Below are 20794 nucleotides of genomic sequence, written 5' to 3' on the forward strand. Positions count from 1 at the left end.
AATGTATCCCGCTCTCTGTAAGATATCCATCTCTATTCAATAGTACAGGAGGCTGCATCGCTGAATATCCCTCTAAAGTTACCCAGATAAATGTATCCCGCTCTCTGTAAGATAGCCATCTCTATTCAATAGTACAGGAGGCTGCACCACTGAATATCCCTCTAAAGTTACCCAGATAAATGTATCGTGCTCTCTGTAAGATAGCCGTCTCTATTCAATAGTACAGGAGGCTGCACCACTGAATATCCCTCTAAAGTTACCCAGATAAATGTATCCCGCTCTCTGTAAGATAGCCGTCTCTATTCAATAGTACAGGAGGCTGCACCACTGAATATCCCTCTAAAGTTACCCAGATAAATGTATCCCGCTCTCTGTAAGATAGCCATCTCTATTCAATAGTACAGGAGGCTGCATCACTGAATATCCCTCTGAAGTTACTCAGATAAATGTATCCCACTCTCTGTAAGATATCCATCTCTATTCAATAGTACAGGAGGCTGCACCACTGAATATCCCTCTAAAGTTACCCAGATAAATGTATCCCGCTCTCTGTAAGATATCCATCTCTATTCAATAGTACAGGAGGCTGCACCACTGAATATCCCTCTAAAGTTACCCAGATAAATGTATCCCGCTCTCTGTAAGATATCCATCTCTATTCAATAGTACAGGAGGCTGCACCACTGAATATCCCTCTAAAGTTACCCAGATAAATGTATCGTGCTCTCTGTAAGATATCCATCTCTATTCAATAGTACAGGAGGCTGCACCACTGAATATCCCTCTAAAGTTACCCAGATAAATGTATCCCGCTCTCTGTAAGATAGCCGTCTCGATTCAATAGTACAGGAGGCTGCACCACTGAATATCCCTCTAAAGTTACCCAGATAAATGTATCCCACTCTCTGTAAGATATCCGTCTCTATTCAATAGTACAGGAGGCTGCACCACTGAATATCCCTCTAAAGTTACCCAGATAAATGTATCCCACTCTCTGTAAGATATCCGTCTCTTTTGAATAGTACAGGAGGCTGCACCACTGAATATCCCTCTAAAGTTACCCAGATAAATGTATCCCGCTCTCTGAAAGATAGCCATCTCTATTCAATAGTACAGGAGGCTGCACCACTGAATATCCCTCTAAAGTTACCCAGATAAATGTATCCCGCTCTCTGTAAGATAGCCGTCTCTATTCAATAGTACAGGAGGCTGCACCACTGAATATCCCTCTAAAGTTACCCAGATAAATGTATCCCGCTCTCTGTAAGATAGCCATCTCTATTCAATAGTACAGGAGGCTGCATCGCTGAATATCCCTCTAAAGTTACCCAGATAAATGTATCCCGCTCTCTGTAAGATAGCCATCTCTATTCAATAGTACAGGAGGCTGCACCACTGAATATCCCTCTAAAGTTACCCAGATAAATGTATCGTGCTCTCTGTAAGATAGCCGTCTCTATTCAATAGTACAGGAGGCTGCACCACTGAATATCCCTCTAAAGTTACCCAGATAAATGTATCCCGCTCTCTGTAAGATAGCCGTCTCTATTCAATAGTACAGGAGGCTGCACCACTGAATATCCCTCTAAAGTTAAGCAGAGAAATTAATCCAGGTCTCTTTGAAAACTGCAAAAGGATGTGTGGAGTCGAATTTCCCCTCTATCTCTGCCCCCGGATTCCTATAGGAGCCGGGTCTCATGACGGGCCAAGGGCTGTTCTGTAACTCTTGTTTATTTGCTTAAAAGTATGAAAGTCAGGCTGTAGTAGAGGAAGGAAAGCTACTAAGGAAGGCAGTGGGGTATGCATTGGAAACGTTGCTCTTTAACTATTTTCCTAGAAATGCCTTCTCTTCCTGGAAGTCGGGCTGCTTTCACTTTCCATCTGATGTAATGCAGCTGTGCAGCAGTAGGAAAGGCTGAGCTCCCCTGCTCTGTGCCTCTTACTAGCTGAGGGCGTCTGGCGAGCATCCTCCTAGGCTGAGGCAGCAGCAGGTAAGGTCCTTCCTCAGGCAGACTGGGAGCACTGATGCTGCTACTCCTTAGATATCCTTCTGGCGGTAGTGGGATCTCATTAATATGTTCTCTCTGGAGAACAAGCTTTGCAGGGTTAAAGTGAGTGACACCTGCTTTCCTGCTGTGATTGGGAGGGGGCGGCGTGGGGACTGGATTGTCACTTTCTGCAGGACAAAGAGCAGGGCAGCCCACGGAGCAGATTCTTTACATTTCTAGACGCTTCTTGGATCTGAATGCAGGCTCAGCTGTCCCTGTGACCCCTCCGTCTGCTTCTGGCAGCTGCTGCGCTGCCTTCTCATCTCATAGCTCTGCTCCTCTCTCATTACTCGCCCAGCGAAAGGAAAATCAGCACAGAATGAGTCAGGGAAAGAAAGGGCTCTCAGAATTATATTTATGTAACATGCATTTTTGTTTCAATCTTACACCTACATTGTCATTTATCAAAAAGTGGTAAATATCACATGCCCTATAAAATGGGTGTGTTGTTATGCTAATAGCCTATTTATTGCAATGTGCTTTATCTTTCACACTTTGTGGCAATATCACAATTATTGCATTTCCTACCTGCAACCATGGAGAGGGCGGGGGGGGGGGGGGGGGAGAGATAGCCTATCTTGATGGACTCTGTACCTGGGTAACATCAAGCTAGGTTGAGAGAACACTGCACAAATCTCATCTTTGGCTGAGTTTCCTCGCTCCGAGGGTCATCAAATCTTCACAAGAGAGCACTGTTCTGTTCGTACGTTGCACTGTGAATGTCAAAGTGGCCCCTAACCACTGTACTACTTCCTAAGCCTCACCTCGTGTTACTAGGTGGGCCTCCTATAGTTGCATAAATAGCCAACTACTACCAGGACCTAGTAGGTAGTCTCTCTGTCTGTCTCTCTCTTTCTCCTACTATCTCCTAGAATAAGGGGTTAGACCTAGAAGTAACCTCAAAAAATGTTTCTTTGCAGAGGATGGCTTCTCGGGGCTGGCCCTTTCCCTGGACAGCTACACTCCCACCAGACAGCTATATGATGATCATAAATGAAACCCCCTACACCTTCAGCTACTGCCATGCCTCAGATTTTGTACAGGTGAGCATCTCATTACTATTCAACTACGATGTCTGCTTTGGAGTGTTATAATCTCATAACGGCATCCGAGCACTGGAAACATTTTACATTCTCTTATTTTTTTTATTTCCTTTATATGGGAGGAAAGAAGGGGGGAGAATGGAGGTATCTGAATCTGCAGGAGGCAGGTCTCTCACCCAGGGGTGGACCGGCCTATCAGGACTTCGGGCTTGCGCCAGTGGGCCCGTCAGACCAGTGACATGCCTGGGGTTGATCGCAGCGGACCCCAAACCTGGGAGATGCTGCAAACACCAGAAGGCCCCACAGCAGCTGATCTGGAAGAGTGGGAGGTTCCTCCGAGGTTCTCCTCTAATTTCTGCTTTTCATATTGATATACGTTTACCTAGTTATAATAGAAACCGATACCAGACAAGCTCACTGGATAAATAATAATATACAATTATAATATACAATATACAAGTATAGAGTTCCCTAAGGGAAAACAGCACTACAAAAATTGTTATAAAAACAAAACTTTACTGAAAAAATATTTAGAATAGTGCATGACTGAAAGACAGTAGTACAGTAATAATATTATTCTATGTGGTACAAAATTGAGATTAACTACATACAATCAAAAAACTCCTTAAATATTCAAAAGAATATAAAAAGATACAAAAATGCACACATACTGTACTCATATTCCAACAATATTGAAATTAATGTAAGTTCATTAAGCAGATTGACTAACATCAGATGAAATTAGTTATATTTGATCCAATTATATTGTTTTTTTTATCAGAGAACCCAATGTTGAGATTCCCGACAAGGAACCTCTTTTCACCTAAGGGCTCATTCAGGCCTCAAGGAGAATTTGAATATGGACCAACATAACATAAATCAATAATCCATATATAAAAAACATCGATATATATATATATCAGTAGAAAAAATATATATATACAGTATCAAGATTACTCAATCTAGACAAATTACCTGTAGAACTTGAAAAAATGTTGTCTTGAAAAACTACACTGAATGAAGTATGAGCAATAGAAATCTGACTACAATTAGAATTTTTTTAAAATTTGTACCTACTGCTTTATGAAAAATATGCATAATCACAAAGAAAGTAACAGTGAAATAAAGCTTACTCTTAATAATATGCAGTATGGCCACGCAATTTTATAACATGCACAGGCCGGCAGCCTACCAGCATGCGATCCCCCAGCACAACGGCAAATGGCTGCTGTAACAGCGCCTCAATCCCCATCCTTCTCTGCCTCCCAGACCGTCCCCTTAGCCAAGGCCCGGCTCTTGTGCACGTAACAGGAGTTACGCGCGTGGCCAAGCCCCTTTTAAAATGTGCCCAGCGCGTGCAAGGCCCAGCCGCATGCATAACCCCTGATGTTTACGCATGCACGCTTTTGAAAATCTACCCCAAAATGTGCTTGCTGGAAAAAAAAAAATCTTCATCTGTGAAATGCAGCTTCAATATGCATGTATCCACAATATCTGTCCACGAATCAAAAACAAGTAAATCAGGAAATGAATCATAAACAATGATAGTAGAATGTATACTTGGAATAAATGCATACTGCTAGAATAACTTTTAGTAACCCCAGACAAAATTTTATTGTTACCTTAGGGGTAGATTTTCAAGAGGCCATGCACGTAAAAACCAGGGTTACACACAACCGGGCCTTGTGCACACCGTGCGCATTATAAAAAGGGCCCAGCTGTGTGCATAACTCCTCTTACACATACAAGAGCTGGGCCTTGGCAAAGGGGCGGTCCAGGGGGCGGGATCTGGAGGCGCCCGGTACAGCGGCCATTTGCGGAAGGGAAGGTTAGGGAAGGGGTAGGGAAGTTCTCTCTCACTTCGCTCCTTAATTGAGAACTAGAGAAGGCCGCGATGTGTCGCCATGCATATTTTGCACAAATGTACACCCCTTTGCATGTACCACCCCCCGATTTTATAACATGCACGCACCGGCACGTGCATGTTATAAAATCACGCATCCATGTGCGCTTTTTTTGAAAATCTACCCCTTAGTGCCTAAACAAACACTACTGCATTTAACACAGCATGAGGGCGGCAGTTAGCTGACTCAGCTTACATATAGTCATCCCGACAATCAAGCATATCGTTCTCAGAATACATCACTAAAGATGAGTAGCAACAAACGAGAAAAACACAAAAACTAAGAGAAACAGAAAATTATAAGACAAAGAAAAGACACAAAGCCCCCGAAAAAGCTGAAAAATGAAATACATTCTTTAATAAACTTCTGTGCCTCTTACCTTGCCTTCCTCCCTGACAACCGCTTCAGTGGGAGCCTAAACCGAGGCGCTCAAAGCACTAACTCAATTAGCTACTTATATCTTTGAGTGCCTGTGTGCATGTCAAACTCTGCCGTCGGTTTGATTTCACTCAGAACCTCCTTGATTTAAGACGAAAAGAATTTTAGGCAAGGGCAAACGACAAAGGTAAATGTAAGCATAGAAAATCAATTCCCTAATCCCTGATCTCCTACCAAAAAACTGAAAATTAAATACACATTGTTAAATCGGGGATATCTATGTAGATTGTACTACCAATTATGTCATTCACTGTGCTGCCAGTGCCTCATCATGTTATGGCATGGTAGGGCTTATATTGTGCTGCTGGCAATCTATAGCCAACACTACCCAATTAAGGGAGTAATTAAAACAACAAACTTTGCTTTGCCTGCCGCCTGCCCTGACCTTTGCCTGGAACCGGACTTTGCTTTGCCTGCCGCCTGCCCTGACCTTTGCCTGGAACTGGACTTTGCTTTGCCTGCCGCCTGCCTTGACCTTTGCCTGGAACTGGACTTTGCTTTGCCTGCCGCCTGCCTTGACCTTTGCCTGGAACTGGACTTTGCTTTGCCTGCTGCCTGCCCTGACCTTTGCCTGGAACCGGACTTTGCTTTGCCTGCCGCCTGCCTTGACCTTTGCCTGGAACTGGACTTCGCTTTGCCTGCAGCCTGCCCTGACCTTTGCCTGGAACTGGACTTTGCTTTGCCTGCCGCCTGCCCTGACCCTTGCCTGGAACTGGACTTCGCCTTGCCTGCCGCCTGCCTCGACCTTGCCTGGAACTGGACTTCGTCTTGCCTGGCGCCTGTATTGAGTTACAGCTCCACCTTCCCGGAGGGAATTCATCTGGACATCTCCCCGGTGAGTACTGTCCGGACCAAGGGTCCACAACTGACTGAGTTTGGAACAGATTGCAAAGGCCATGGACCCGGTGGACTTGCAAGGTCTTCAGGCTATTCCTGGCCTGGCTCAACAGCTCATGCAACAGAGGCAGCAACAATAACAACAACAACAATGCCTTGAGGCCCTGACCGCCACGGTAGAACGCTTAGCAAACCGGCTCGACTCAGTCCATGGAGCAGAAGCGGCGGCTCCAACACCTGCGACTGCGCAGTCTACGAGCATGGTAACCCACCTGCCTGCTCCGCCCCGCTATGCTGGAGATGCCAAGCAATGTCATGGTTTACTAAATCAGTGCTTCATTCGATTTTCCTTACAAGAACAGCAGTTTTCCTCGGATCGAACCAAGACGACATTCATCTATTTGTTTGATGGGAAGGCCTTAGCCTGGGCATCCCCGATCTGGGAACGAGGAGACTCTATTTTGAATGATTTACCACGATTCGTTCGGACCTTCCGTCAAGTATTCGATGAACCAGGACGTCAATCTACTGCTTCTTCGGAGCTCCTCAATCTACACCAAGGCACTCGGACATTGGCAGAGTTTGCAGTGGAATTCCGCACCTTGGCCTCTGAGTTGGGTTGGCAGAATGATTGTCTACGAGGAATTTTCCTGGAAGGACTCTCCCCTCGTATCAAGGATGAGTTGGTGGCGCAAGAGATTCCAGAGGACCAGTGATTGACCTCACTGGTCGTATTGATCGTCGCCTACAGCAACGAGCCAAGGAAGTGAGAGCCTACCGTCGCACAGTTCCCTTGGCTCCCACCTTCTCCCGTCCAATGATTTCCTCTAACCCTCCAGAGGTTTCCAGTGAAGGCAAGGAGGAGCCCATGCAGTTGGGTAGGAGCCATCTGACCACAGAAGAAAAACAATGCCGAAGGAGAATGGGACTGTGCCTATACTGCGGTAATAAGGGGCATCTTCTAGCTCAGTGCCCCGATCGTCCGGGAAACTACAGAACCTAGGCGTCTTGGAGGGGTTGACCCTAGGTAGCAGTCTCACCCCTCAATGTACTGTTCCAGTTACTATTTATTATCCTCAAGGATTGTTCACCACACTGGCCCTAATCGATTCAGGTTCTGGAGGAGACTTTATTCTGGCTGAGCTGGTCCACCAGCTACAACTACCGACACTTCATCGTGAGTCTCCATTATACATCTCCTCGATTCAGGGGGAGAATCTTCCAGGGCAAGTCACCACCTGCACCGCACCAATAACTCTCCAGACGGGAGTCCTCCATCAGGAGGAGATATCCTTCTTCATTTTGGAAAAGGCAGTCCATCCAGTAGTGTTGGGCCTTCCCTGGCTACAAAAACATGCACCCATTATTGATTGGAAAACTCTTCAAATTACCGCATGGGGATCAGGATGTTTTACTACTTGTTTAAAGCAGAGACCTCAGCCCAGAATTCAACTAGCCACTTCTAAGCTGCTACCACCATTCCAATATGCAGATTTTTCGGATGTATTTTCTAAGAAAGAGGCAGAGATACTCCCAGCTCATCGCACCTTTGACTGTGCCATTAACCTGCTTCCGAATTCTTGTCCACCTAGGGATCGGGTGTATCCATTATCTGGGCCTGAATCTTTAGCTATGTCCCAGTACATTAAAGAAAATCTGGAATGAGGATTTATTCAACCTTCATCATCTCCGGCAGGAGCAGGGTTCTTCTTTGTTCCCAAAAAAGACGGGTCATTAAGACCATGTATCGACTACCGCGGGCTTAATGCAATAACTCGCAAGGACCGATATCCCCTCCCACTGATTTCAGAATTACTAGATCGCCTTCATGGAGCTAGAATATTCACCAAGCTGGACTTATGGGGGGCATACAATCTGGTGCGGATTAAACCTGGAGACGAATGGAAGACAGCGTTTAATATGCGAGACGGACATTATGAATATCTGGTAATGCCATTCGGCCTTTGTAATGCGCCAACGGTTTTTCAAAATTTAATGAATGAAATATTTCGAGATATGTTGTACCAAGGAGTAATTATCTATCTAGATGATATATTAGTCTACTCTAAAACTCTGGCCGCCCATCGCATAAAGGATCGAGAAGTTCTTCAAAGACTACGAGAAAACCGGTTATTTGTAAAACTGGAGAAATGTCTATTTGAAAGACAATCATTACCATTTTTGGGCTACATTATTTCCACCACTGGTTTTCAAATGGACCCTGATAAATTGGCTAGCATCCGAGAATGGCCACAACCAGTAGGACTCCGGGCCCTACAACATTTTTTAGGGTTCGCTAATTTCTACAGGACGTTCATTCCTCAATTTTCTCACCTAGTGGCACCTCTCACGGCCCTGACGAAAAAGGGAGCAGACCCCAGACATTGGCCTGATGAGGCAGTAAGGGCTTTTGAGGATCTAAAAACTGCATTTTTACAAAAACCCTGTCTCCATCTTCCTGATCCCATGCGACCGTTTAGTGTGGAAGTGGATGCCTCTGACGTAGTGGTTGGAGCGGTACTCTGCCAACACTCTAATCAAGGGAAACTACTCCCCTGTTCCTACTTTTCCCGCAAATTTTCCCAGGCAGAAAAGGAATTGCTGGCCATTAAGATGGCCTTCAAGGAATGGCGGCAATGGCTGGAAGGAGCGCAACATACGATTACAGTTTATACAGATCACAAGAATTTGTAATACCTTAGTAAGGCACAGCGATTGAACCCACGCCAGGCTCGGTGGTCACTGTTCTTTAGTCATTTTGATTTTATATTAAGGTACTGACCTGCAACAAAGAACGTCCTTGCTGATGCCCTGTCCCGACTGCATGAGACCGATGACACTTCTGACTCCCCCAGCTATATTATTGACCCAGCCAGAGTGGTCCTGGCCGTCACTAGGACGGCGCCACCAGGAAAGGTAGTGGTCCCTCTTCGCCGTCGTCCCAAGGTACTCTCTTGGGCGCATGATTCCCTCACGGCGGGCCATCCCGGAAGAGCTGGTACCTTGGACATACTGTCTCGCTACTATTGGTGGCCCGATTGTAACAAGGATGTACAAGCTTATGTGGACTCCTGTCCAAAATGTGCCCAACAGAAACCAGTACCTGGTTGACCTTGGGGCCTCCTCCAACCCCTACCACCCCTTCAGGAACCTTGGACCCATATCTCCACGGACTTTGTGGTGGACCTCCCTGCTTCTTCCGGCAATCAGATTATTTGGGTGGTGGTCGACCGATTTTCAAAGATGGTGCATTTTATTCCTCTGCCCAAGCTACCATCCGCTCTTGAGTTAGCAAAACTGTTTGCTCTTCATGTGTTCCGTCTTCATGGTCTACCACTCCACATTACATCAGTCAGAGGTCCACAGTTTACGGTCAAATACTGGGGTGCGTTGTGTAAAGAATTTGGGATACAGTTGGACTTCACCACTGCTTTTCACCCACAAGGGAATGGACAGGCGGAACGCATCAATCGTGGATTGAAGACATTCATCCGCCTGTTTGTGAATGACCGTCAGGATGATTGGTCCTCACTATTGCCCTGGGCCGAATTTTCACACAATTCACACAAGCACTCGGCCACTGGGAATTTTCCCTTCCAGATCATTTACGGGAAGCAGCCCCGACCTCCTCTTCCTTTGCCAGTTTCGATTGCCTCTCCGGCGGCCCACCTTTCCGCATCACAACTTCATGAACTTTGGAAGTCTACTAATGCTCAGCTGTCCCGTGCGGCGGCCGCCTCCAAGAGGATGTCGGATAAGCATCATCGTCCTGCTCCAGTATTTAACACGGGAGACTGTGTTTGGCTGAGTACCCGTCACATACGTCTTCGGGTTCCATCTATGAGACTGGCTCCTAAGTTTATTGGAACTTTCTTGGTCAGCAAACGCTTGGGTCCAGTCACTTATCGTTTGCGGCTTCCAACCAGTCTCCGTATTCATAATTCATTCCACGTCTCCTTGCTTAAACTTGTGATCCATTCTTCGTTCCATGCTGCCCCCTCGCAACCACCCACAATTGCATCTGAGGATGATCCAATTTATCAAGTACGGGAAGTTCTTGATGTCCATCGTAACCACAGGCGATGGGAATATTTGATTGCTTGGGAGGGCTTTGGTCCGGAGGAGAACTCATGGGAACCATCCGTAAACATCCTGGATAAGACATTAGTCCAGAACTTCCATTTTTCACACCCCGGTAAGCCTGGTCCTTCTAGAAGAGGGCGTAAGGGGGGGGTACTATTGCGATCCCAGGCCGAGGGGTTCCCAACCAGGATCTCCTACCTAACCAGACTAGTCCCTTGACAGCGGCCGCAGATCGCGCGGGCCGCGGCGCGTCTCTCCTCACATCCAGGAAGCAGCGTCGGGGAGAGCGTGGCAAGGCCCGCCCCCTTAAAGGGGCAGAGGCGGGAAAGTCGGGTCAGCCCCGGAGGTGACGTCAGATGCCCGGGGAGATTTAAACCTCTCCCCGGGAAAAGCTCTCTGCCTTTGCAACAAAGTTCCCTGGTGCTGTTGGTGTTTAGCTTTGACGTCGCCTACTTTGACCTGCCTGGACTTGACTCTGCTTTGCCTGCCGCCTGCCCTGACCTTTACCTGGAACCGGACTTTGCTTTGTCTGCCGCCTGCCCTGACCTTTGCCTGGAACTGGACTTTGCTTTGCCTGCCGCCTGCCCTGACCTTTGCCTGGAACCGGACTTTGCTTTGCCTGCCGCCTGCCTTGACCTTTGCCTGGAACTGGACTTTGCTTTGCCTGCCACCTGCCCTGGCCTTTGCCTGGAACTGGACTTTGCTTTGCCTGCCGCCTGCCCTGACCCTTGCCTGGAACTGGACTTCACCTTGCCTGCCGCCTGCCTCGACCTTGCCTGGAACTGGACTTCATCTTGCCTGGCGCCTGTATTGAGTTACAGCTCCACCTTCCGGGAGGGAATTCATCTGGACATCTCCCCGGTGAGTACCCTCCGGACCAAGGGTCCACAACTGACTGAGTTTGTAACATTGACAGCCGACGCTCAATTTTGCCGGCATCGGTTCTCGAGCCCTCTGACAGCCACGCGTTCGGAAACCGGACGCCGGAAAAATTGAGCGTCCGGTTTTCAACCTGCGAGCCATGGGCCCATTTTAAATTTTTTACTTTTTGGGGCCTCCGACTTAATATCACCACTTCCCTGGCGCCGGCAGAAATTAATGCCTACCTTTGGGTACTTCTACTTACTGTATCGCACAGTTTTCAACACGCTGTTATACCCCTTACTGAATAAGGGGTAAAGCGAAAATGCACATCCAATCACTGGGGAACAGTGTGCTCCGCCAGAACACACTGTACTGTATTGGCCTGATGGCAATGAAGGATAAACTGACTTGCCCAAGGTCACAAGGAGCGACAGCAGGACTCGACCCTTGGTCTCCTGGTTCATAGCCACTGCTCTAACCACTAGGGGTGTGTGTGTGTGTGTGTGTGTGTGTGTGTGTGTGTACACACTTTAACACCAGGCCAGAAATCCAGGATAACTTGATCTATATCTACAGTTTATCTATCTATCTATTTGTGTGTGTGTATATCTATGTCTGTGTATCAGAGGGATTTAACCAAATTTGTGAAGGGGGGGGGGAGAGACAGCAATTGAAAGGATGCACTTCAGCTCATTTGGACACCCCTGTGCTAGGATGTGACATAGTTATTTAGGAAAAATGTGAAATTTATGTTGGAGGTATTTTGGCTCAATAGGTGAAACAATCTTCCCCTCAAGACTTGGTTTGACTTGCTTTCGGGAGCTGTTGAAGCTGGTTTTGAAAAATCCCCGTGGCTGAGAGATTCCACCTCTGGTCTCAGCATGGCACTTCTTATGTTTCTTATGCAGATGGGATCTGTGTTTTCCTGAAGGCTCATGTGCGATAACATATTTGGACAATTCTTACATTGACTGAAATCTTGTCACAAACTGCAATGTTTCCATGGTTTCTGTAATGTTTACATATGTGAATGGAATTCTTTTTCTACCTTTACAATGCATTGAAATACATTTTTTTTTTTTAATTTTAGGGCAGTGGACAACTTAAACCTGGGGAAAGGAAGAATAATTCGCAGCAAGGTAATCCTACCACACTATATGTGAGGTATGGAATCCACAGTCGGGAAGAGTGCCGTCGCAATCCTCACCTCTCTATCAGCTACAATGGGTATTTGAAAACAACATTTTATCTCCAGGAGGTTGGATGGGATAGGTCCCGCCTTCAGCTTCTACGTGATAATGGTGAAAGGGATACCTGTATAAACTATGGTGAGTTCTGTTTCTCCACATCCTCTTCACCAGATTATTTCTCTCCTTTTGAAGATAAACTCCACATTCCACATGCTGCCCTTATTTTCAGGGATCCGGTTCATTCATTAATAATAGTAACAGGTAAGGATGATTCACTGGCTCGGGCTCTTCTGTGGCATCTGGGTTTCTTCATTAATAGGATGTTCTCTGCCACTGCAAACACACTGGATGATTGATAAAGTTCAGCATCTTTTGTTGGTAATGGAGCTCTTTATTATTAGGAATCAATATGATCATTAATAGAGCTTGGTTTCTCCTCTGAGTACTGGAATTTTTTATTAATAGAAACCATAACGATAATTGATAGAGCTTCTTTACTCTCTGATTACAGTAACACATAGGATGGTTGATAGTACATGGCTTATGCTGTGCATACCGGAATAATTTTTTTTATTAATAGAAACACTAAGTGTTAAGGGTAGTAACTGCCGCTCCTTGCAGGTTATCCCCATATTTCTGTTAAGGGTAGTAACTGCCGCTCCGTGCAGGTTACCCCCATGTTTCTGTTAAGGGTAGTAACTGCCGCTCCTTGCAGGTTACCCCCATGTTTCTGTTAAGGGTAGTAACTGCTGCTCCGTGCAGGTTACCCCCATGTTTCTGTTAAGGGTAGTAACTGCTGCTCCGTGCAGGTTACCCCATGTTTCTGTTAAGGGCAGTAACTGCTGCTCCTTGCAGGTTATCCCCATGTTTCTGTTAAGGGTAGTAACTGCCACTCTGTGCAGGTTACCCCCATGTTTCTGTTAAGGGCAGTAACTGCCGCTCCTTGCAGGTTATCCCCATGTTTCTGTTAAGGGTAGTAACTGCCACTCCGTGCAGGTTACCCCCATGTTTCTGTTAAGGGTAGTAACTGCCGCTCCGTGCAGGTAACCCCCATGTTTCTGTTAAGGGTAGTAACTGCCGCTCCATGCAGGTTACCCCCATGTTTCTGTTAAGGGTAGTAACTGCCGCTCCTTGCAGGTTTCCCCCATGTTTCTGTTAAGGATAGTAACTGCCGCTCCTTGCAGGTTACCCCCATGTTTCTGTTAAGGGTAGTAACTGCCGCTCCTTGCAGGTTACCCCCATGTTTCTGTTAAGGGTAGTAACTGCCGCTCTATGCAGGTTACCCCCAAGTTTCTGTTAAGGGTAGTAACTGCCACTCTGTGCAGGTTACCCCCATGCCTTCTGTTAAGGGTAGTAACTGCCGCTCCTTGCAGGTTACCCCCATGTTTCTGTTAAGGGTAGTAACTGCCACTCCTTGCAGGTTACCCCCATGTTTCTGTTAAGGGTAGTAACTGCCGCTCTGTGCAGGTTACCCCCATGTTACTGTTAAGGGTAGTAACTGCCACTCTGTGCAGGTTACCCCCATGTTTCTGTTAAGGGTAGTAACTGCCACTCCTTGCAGGTTACCCCCATGTTTCTGTTAAGGGTAGTAACTGCCGCTCTGTGCAGGTTACCCCCATGTTACTGTTAAGGGTAGTAACTGCCACTCTGTGCAGGTTACCCCCATGTTTCTGTTAAGGGTAGTAACTGCCACTCCTTGCAGGTTACCCCCATGTTTCTGTTAAGGGTAGTAACTGCCGCTCCTTGCAGGTTACCCCCATGTTTCTGTTAAGGGTAGTAACTGCCACTCCTTGCAGGTTACCCCCATGTTTCTGTTAAGGGTAGTAACTGCCACTCTGTGCAGGTTACCCCCATGCCTTCTGTTAAGGGTAGTAACTGCCGCTCCTTGCAGGTTACCCCCATGTTTCTGTTAAGGGTAGTAACTGCCACTCCTTGCAGGTTACCCCCATGTTTCTGTTAAGGGTAGTAACTGCCACTCCTTGCAGGTTACCCCCATGTTTCTGTTAAGGGTAGTAACTGCCGCTCCTTGCAGGTTACCCCCATGTTTCTGTTAAGGGTAGTAACTGCCGCTCCTTGCAGGTTACCCCCATGTTTCTGTTAAGGGTAGTAACTGCCGCTCCTTGCAGGTTATCCCCATGTTTCTGTTAAGGGTAGTAACTGCCGCTCCTTGCAGGTTACCCCCATGTTTCTGTTAAGGGTAGTAACTGCCGCTCCTTGCAGGTTATCCCCATGTTTCTGTTAAGGGTAGTAACTGCCGCTCCTTGCAGGTTATCCCCATGTTTCTGTTAAGGGTAGTAACTGCCGCTCCTTGCAGGTTACCCCCATGTTTCTGTTAAGGGTAGTAACTGCCGCTCCTTGCAGGTTATCCCCATGTTTCTGTTAAGGGTAGTAACTGCCGCTCCTTGCAGGTTACCCCCATGTTTCTGTTAAGGGTAGTAACTGCCGCTCCTTGCAGGTTACCCCCATGTTTCTGTTAAGGGTAGTAACTGCCGCTCCTTGCAGGTTATCCCCATGTTTCTGTTAAGGGTAGTAACTGCCGCTCCGTGCAAGTTACCCCCATGTTTCTGTTAAGGGTAGTAACTGCCGCTCCTTGCAGGTTACCCCCATGTTTCTGTTAAGGGTAGTAACTGCTGCTCCGTGCAGGTTACCCCCATGTTTCTGTTAAGGGTAGTAACTGCTGCTCCGTGCAGGTTACCCCATGTTTCTGTTAAGGGCAGTAACCGCCGCTCCTTGCAGGTTATCCCCATGTTTCTGTTAAGGGTAGTAACTGCCACTCTGTGCAGGTTACCCCCATGTTTCTGTTAAGGGCAGTAACTGCCGCTCCTTGCAGGTTATCCCCATGTTTCTGTTAAGGGTAGTAACTGCCACTCCGTGCAGGTTACCCCCATGTTTCTGTTAAGGGTAGTAACTGCCGCTCCGTGCAGGTAACCCCCATGTTTCTGTTAAGGGTAGTAACTGCCGCTCCATGCAGGTTACCCCCATGTTTCTGTTAAGGGTAGTAACTGCCGCTCCTTGCAGGTTACCCCCATGTTTCTGTTAAGGATAGTAACTGCCGCTCCTTGCAGGTTACCCCCATGTTTCTGTTAAGGGTAGTAACTGCCACTCCTTGCAGGTTACCCCCATGTTTCTGTTAAGGGTAGTAACTGCCGCTCTGTGCAGGTTACCCCCATGCCTTCTGTTAAGGGTAGTAACTGCCACTCTGTGCAGGTTACCCCCATGTTTCTGTTAAGGGTAGTAACTGCCACTCTGTGCAGGTTACCCCCATGTTTCTGTTAAGGGTAGTAACTGCCGCTCCTTGCAGGTTACCCCCATGTTTCTGTTAAGGGTAGTAACTGCCACTCCTTGCAGGTTACCCCCATGTTTCTGTTAAGGGTAGTAACTGCCGCTCTGTGCAGGTTACCCCCATGTTTCTGTTAAGGGTAGTAACTGCCACTCTGTGCAGGTTACCCCCATGCCTTCTGTTAAGGGTAGTAACTGCCGCTCCTTGCAGGTTACCCCCATGTTTCTGTTAAGGGTAGTAACTGCCACTCCTTGCAGGTTACCCCCATGTTTCTGTTAAGGGTAGTAACTGCCGCTCTGTGCAGGTTACCCCCATGTTACTGTTAAGGGTAGTAACTGCCACTCTGTGCAGGTTACCCCCATGTTTCTGTTAAGGGTAGTAACTGCCACTCCTTGCAGGTTACCCCCATGTTTCTGTTAAGGGTAGTAACTGCCGCTCCTTGCAGGTTACCCCCATGTTTCTGTTAAGGGTAGTAACTGCCACTCCTTGCAGGTTACCCCCATGTTTCTGTTAAGGGTAGTAACTGCCACTCTGTGCAGGTTACCCCCATGCCTTCTGTTAAGGGTAGTAACTGCCGCTCCTTGCAGGTTACCCCCCATGTTTCTGTTAAGGGTAGTAACTGCCTCTCCTTGCAGGTTACCCCCATGTTTCTGTTAAGGGTAGTAACTGCCGCTCCTTGCAGGTTACCCCCATGTTTCTGTTAAGGGTAGTAACTGCCACTCCTTGCAGGTTACCCCCATGTTTCTGTTAAGGGTAGTAACTGCCGCTCTGTGCAGGTAACCCCCATGTTTCTGTTAAGGGTAGTAACTGCCGCTCCATGCAGGTTACCCCCATGTTTCTGTTAAGGGTAGTAACTGCCGCTCCTTGCAGGTTACCCCCATGTTTCTGTTAAGGATAGTAACTGCCGCTCCTTGCAGGTTACCCCCATGTTTCTGTTAAGGGTAGTAACTGCCACTCCTTGCAGGTTACCCCCATGTTTCTGTTAAGGGTAGTAACTGCCGCTCTGTGCAGGTTACCCCCATGCCTTCTGTTAAGGGTAGTAACTGCCACTCTGTGCAGGTTACCCCCATGTTTCTGTTAAGGGTAGTAACTGCCACTCTGTGCAGGTTACCCCCATGTTTCTGTTAAGGGTAGTAACTGCCGCTCCTTGCAGGTTACCCCCATGTTTCTGTTAAGGGTAGTAACTGCCACTCCTTGCAGGTTACCCCCATGTTTCTGTTAAGGGTAGTAACTGCCGCTCTGTGCAGGTTACCCCCATGTTTCTGTTAAGGGTAGTAACTGCCACTCTGTGCAGGTTACCCCCATGCCTTCTGTTAAGGGTAGTAACTGCCGCTCCTTGCAGGTTACCCCCATGTTTCTGTTAAGGGTAGTAACTGCCACTCCTTGCAGGTTACCCCCATGTTTCTGTTAAGGGTAGTAACTGCCGCTCCTTGCAGGTTACCCCCATGTTTCTGTTAAGGGTAGTAACTGCCACTCCTTGCAGGTTACCCCCATGTTTCTGTTAAGGGTAGTAACTGCCGCTCTGGGATTGGTGCCGAGTGATTGGAGAAGAGCAGTGGTGATTCTGCTTCACAAGAGTGGGAACAGAGAGGAGGCTGAAAACTACAGGCCGGTTAGCCTCACCTCAGTGGTGGGAAAAGTAATGGAAACTCTGCTGAAGGAAAGGAGAGTGAACTATCTACAATCTGAGGGATTGCTTGACCCGAGGCAGCATGGATTCACCAGGGGAAGGTCCTGTTGAAAGAACTAATTGAGTTTTATGCTTAGATGACTGGAGAATTAAATTGAGAAGGAGCACTTGATGTGTTTTATTTGGATTTTAGCAAAGCTTTTGATACATTCCAGCATAGGAGGCTCATAAATAAAACGAGAAGCCTAGGAATGGATGCCAATGTGCTGGAAAGTATTACAAATGACTGGAGACAGTGGGTAATGGTGAATGAAACCTACTTTGAACAGAGAACAGTGTTACGAGGAGTCCCTCAAGGATCGCTTTTGGGTCCAGCTCTGTTCAATGTCTTTGTCAGAGACATTGCAGAGGAGTTGGAGGGAAAAGTTTATCTATTTGCAGATAATACTAAGATCTGCATCGGAGTGCACACGCCTGAAGGATTAGAAAGAATGAAAAGTGATTTAAGAAAGCTTGAAGAGTAGTCAAAGGTTTGGCAGCAGGGATTCAATGCCAAGAAGTGCAGAGTCCTGCATCTGGGGTGCAGTAATCCAATTGAACCAATGTGATAGAGGATGAAATACTAACATACACGGACATTGAAAGGGACCTTGGGGTGACAGTGTCTGGAGATCTGAAGGCATCATAGCAATGTGATAAGACGGTGGCTAAAAAAAAAGAGGTGACAATAGTGAGGCCTCACCTGGAGTACTGTGCTCAGTTCTGGAGATCGTATCTCAAAAGGGACAGAGACAAGATGGAGGCGGTCCAGAGAAGGGCGACCAAAATGGTGGGTGGTCTCCATCAAATGCCTTATGAGGAGAGGCTAAAGGACGTAAATATGTATACCCTGGAGGAAATGTGGTGTAGGGGGGATATGATGCAGACCTTCAGATACCTGAAAGGCTTTAATGGTGCCAGATCTATCGCTAGCCTATGGCCGAAATGGGGACGCACCATTCTCTCATACAACATAGCACAAAAGTGCTTCTCCTCCCAATACAGCTCTTGGTGCTCAAGAGCTCTGCCGCCAGGGGGAGGAGAGGAGCTGCTGTGCTTGATTTTGGTGTTCCCCCTCCCCTCAGGGTCATCTTTGAAGGGGGAGGAGACAAATCAGGAAACAATGCCAGCCCTGCTGCTCAGTGGAGGTGGCCCTTGCGGGGTCTGCAGGGCTGCAAGAATCATCATCGGAAGCAGGAAGTGCAGCCGGAAGAAGATGCATTGACCCAGGCCCACCCTGCCCAACTAAGAGTGGAGTTTTCGCAGCCCATGGGACCGCAGAAGAAGCAAGAGCTTTCCCCACCTGACACCCAGGAGCAGAAGGAGCAGCGCAGCCTGTGAGACCGCAAGAAGAAAAAACATTTCATCTTCTTCCCCCGCAGTCAGGGACATCACCCAGAAGATGCAACATCAGCAGAAGGAGCAGCAGTGCCCCGAGGCTAAAAGGAGGACGTATCTGGTGGGCCATGGGGCCGAAGGAGGAGGCTGCTGCTCCTTGTGCTTCCAGAGGGGAGAAACAAGTTAGAAAGAGACAGTATGTGTATGATTGTGTGATTGAGCTTGTGGTAGAGAGAGATGGCCTAGCACCTGTGGCACCAATACCTCATCCACCAGCATCAGAAGCCCCACCACCAGTACCACAACCAGCCTCAACAGCCCTACCCTTCCTACCGCCCCAGGACCCTATCACAGGCACACAGGTATAGCATTTGTGGATGGAAGTGCGTGGCCTAAGGAGATCCGTAACACAGCTAACCCGCCACTTCCAGCTCCACACAGCAACATCCACCCAGGCGTCCACCAGCATGACTGCAGCGATTGGAACATTCAACACCATAATGCTACAAATCCTGCAGCGGATGCTGGACCAGCAGGCGTCATCCTCCACAACATCAACACCCCAAGCCAGCAGGGGACATCCCCCCCAAGAACATGCCACCTCCCACAGGATCAGCACGACGTGGCAAAGGGCCATGAGGGGACGACAAGTCAACCAAAACGGGGTAGGTCGGAATCCCACAAACACCACTGGGATGGCCATCCCGCAGAGTTGCCGTGCCGTCGAAATGGAAGCAACAGCATCACTGCCTGCTCCACGCAGAGTTTCAGTGCCATCGAGATGTAAGAGGATGCATCATCCAAAGCAGATGAGGCGCCACCTCCCACCCTCCTGGTCAGCTGGCCCATCTGCATCTGCTGCGCCACTCTGCTGTGTGCCCCCGACAACCGCTGCGCCACTCTGCTGTGTGCCACCTGCATCCGCTGCGCCACTCTGCTGTGTGCCCCCGACAACCGCTGCGCCACTCTGCTGTGTGCCCCCGACAACCGCTGCGCCACTCTGCTGTGTGCCACCTGCATCTGCTGCGCCACTCTGCTGTGTGCCCCCGACAACCGCTGCGCCACTCTGCTGTGTGCCACCTGCATCCGCTGCGCCACTCTGCTGTGTGCCACCTGCATCCGCTGCGCCACTCTGCTGTGTGCCCCCGACAACCGCTGCGCCACTCTGCTGTGTGCCACCTGCATCCGCTGCGCCACTCTGCTGTGTGCCCCCGACAACCGCTGCGCCACTCTGCTGTGTGCCCCCTGCATCCGCTGCACCACTCTGCTGTGTGCCCCCGACAACCGCTGCGCCACTCTGCTGTGTGCCCCCTGCATCCGCTGCGCCACTCTGCTGTGTGCCCCCTGCATCCGCTGCGCCACTCTGCTGTGTGCCACCTGCATCCGCTGCGCCACTCTGCTGTGTGCCCCCTGCATCCGCTGCGCCACTCTGCTGTGTGCCACCTGCATCCGCTGCGCCACTCTGCTGTGTGCCCCCTGCATCCGCTGCGCCACTCTGCTGTGTGCCCCCTGCATCCGCTGCGCCACTCTGCTGTGTGCCCCCTGCATCCGCTGCGCCACTCTGCTGTGTGCCCCTGACAACCGCTGCGCCACTCTGCTGTGTGCCACCTGCATCCGCTGCGCCACTCTGCTGTGTGCCCCCTGCATCCGCTGCGCCACTCTGCTGTGTGCCCCCTGCATCCGCTGCGCCACTCTGCTGTGTGCCCCTGACAACCGCTGCGCCACTCTGCTGTGTGCCACCTGCATCCGCTGCGCCACTCTGCTGTGTGCCCCCGACAACCGCTGCGCCACTCTGCTGTGTGCCACCTGCATCCGCTGCGCCACTCTGCTGTGGGGTGCTTTCTGTTCTCAAGGGCTGCAAAGTCTGCCTGTGTGCTGTGGGATGCCTTGTGTGCTCAAGGGCTGTTAATGCTGGTTGTGGGGTGCGTTCTGTGCCTCATGGCTCCAAAGGCCACTTGGGATGTCTCGTCCTGGGCCTCCTCCTGCTGCCATGCCGCTGCTGTCTCGTCCTGGGCCTTCACTGCTGTTGCCACACCCTTGATGTGTTCCCCTGCTGCCTACATGTTGAACTGCGGGCTACCTTGTCTGCTGCGTGGACTT

At 48.8% G+C, this 20794-nt stretch overlaps 1 protein-coding gene across 1 annotated transcript in view; it reads left to right on the plus strand.

The window, feature by feature from the left end:
- Window positions 1-1794: 1794 nt before the first annotated feature.
- Window positions 1795-20794, plus strand: part of LOC115079614 — a gene marked incomplete at its 3' end in the record, with an annotated part of 68664 nt that continues 49664 nt past the window's right edge. The window contains 3 exon segments of the mRNA XM_029583317.1: window positions 1795-1991; window positions 2969-3091; window positions 12308-12545.

Source organism: Rhinatrema bivittatum, chromosome 1 (genome assembly GCF_901001135.1).
Source record: "Rhinatrema bivittatum chromosome 1, aRhiBiv1.1, whole genome shotgun sequence".
NCBI lineage: Eukaryota > Metazoa > Chordata > Amphibia > Gymnophiona > Rhinatrematidae > Rhinatrema > Rhinatrema bivittatum.